The sequence below is a fragment of the Meles meles genome, chromosome 9 (genome assembly GCF_922984935.1).
Source record: "Meles meles chromosome 9, mMelMel3.1 paternal haplotype, whole genome shotgun sequence".
Lineage (NCBI taxonomy): Eukaryota > Metazoa > Chordata > Mammalia > Carnivora > Mustelidae > Meles > Meles meles.
In genome coordinates, this window is record NC_060074.1 from 79,581,379 (window position 1) to 79,583,084 (window position 1,706).

The 1,706-nt window shown below is 51.6% G+C and overlaps 1 pseudogene; it reads left to right on the forward strand.

Annotated features, from left to right (window-relative positions):
- The first annotated feature begins 224 nt into the window (after positions 1-224).
- LOC123950873 lies at positions 225-1,481 on the forward strand (annotated as a pseudogene).
- The last annotated feature ends 225 nt before the right edge of the window (positions 1,482-1,706 follow it).

The following is a 1,706-nucleotide window of genomic DNA, read 5'->3' on the forward strand; positions in this document are numbered from 1 at the left end:
GGGGGATCTTTCCTACAGAGATTATTGTGATATTCCAGTGGCGATTTTCCATTTTCCTTATTCATTCTGTGTGCAATAATTAGAAGTCTTCTTTAAGAAATGGTTGCTTCTTCTCCCCTATTTATTCATGTAGTCAGTCATTTATTTCAATATGAAATTAGTTTTTTTTAAAATAATCAATACTATTGATTATAGAGATCCACCCCCTCCCGTGCCAGGAACCGACTGGCACCATGCCTTAACAATACCCAGCGCTGACCCCGGAGCAGAAGAAGGAGCTTTCTGACATCCCTCACCGCATCGTGGCTCCGGGCAAGGGCATCCTGGCTGCAGATGAGTCCACTGGGAGCATCGCCAAGCGGCTGCAGTCCATCGGCATTGAGAACACAGAGGAGAACCACCGCTTCTACCGCCAGTTGCTGCTGACCGCTGATGACCGCGTGAACCCCTGCATTGGGGGTGTCATCCTCTTCCGCGAGACACTGTACCAGAAGACAGATGATGGGCGTCCCTTCCCCCAAGTTATCAAATCCAAGGGCAGTGTTGTGGGCATCAAGGTAGACAAGGGCGTGGTACCCCTGGCAGGAACAAATGGCGAGACTACCACCCAAGGGCTGGATGGGCTGTCTGAGCGCTGTGCTCAGTACAAGAAGGATGGAGCTGACTTTGCCAAGTGGCGCTGTGTGCTGAAGAGTGGGGAACACCCCACCCCCAGCCCTTGCCATCATGGAAAATGCCAATGTTCTGGCCCGTTACACCAGCATCTGCCGGCAGAATGGCATCATGCCCATCGTGGAGCCTGAGATCCTCCCAGATGGGGACCACGACTTGAAATGCTGTCAGTATGTAACCGAGAAGTGCTGGCTGCCATGTACAAGGCTCTGAGTGACCACCACATCTCTGGAAGGCACTCTGCTGAAGCCCAACATGGTAACCCAGGCCATGCCTGCACCCAGAAATATTCTCATGAGGAGATTGCCATGGCAACTGTCACAGCACCCCTCTGCACAGTGCCCCCTGCTGTCACTGGGATCACCTTCCTGTCCAGAGGCCAGAGTGAGGAGGACACATCCATCAACCTCAACACCATCAACAAGTGGCCACTGCTGAAGCTGTGGGCCCTGACCTTCTCCTGCGGCCAAGCGCTCCAGTCTTCTGCCCTGAAGGCCTGGGGTGGGAAGAAGGAGAACCTGAAGGCTGCCCCAGAGGAGTACAAGCGAGCCCTGGCCAACAGCCTTGCCTGCCAAGGAGAGTACACCCCGAGTGGTCAGGCCAGGGCTGCAGCCAGCGAGTCCCTCTTTATCTCTAACCATGCCTACTAAGCAGTGGTGTCCTAAGGCTACCCCCTCAACACTCCAGCCCCTGCCCCCTCTACCCTCACTCTTGAAGAGGGGGGCCTCAGCGGGGCTTCAGGCTGCTCTTTCCCATCACTTTGCCTCCCACGTGACATTGGTGTGTGGTGTTGTCTGTATATACTAACTCCATTGCTCTTTCCAGCCAACTGCCAATAAACAACTATTTAAGTGGGGGGTGGGGATAAATAAATAAATAAATAAATAATCAGTACTATTTTATTGCTCACATTACCCCAGCATTGACCCTTGAGTGCTATGTTCAGTTTGGATCCTGTGTTTTTTTGACATGCCTTCAACCTTTAAATTTTTTTTCACTATGTGTTTATTTATTTACTTTTATTTTCACCCCAG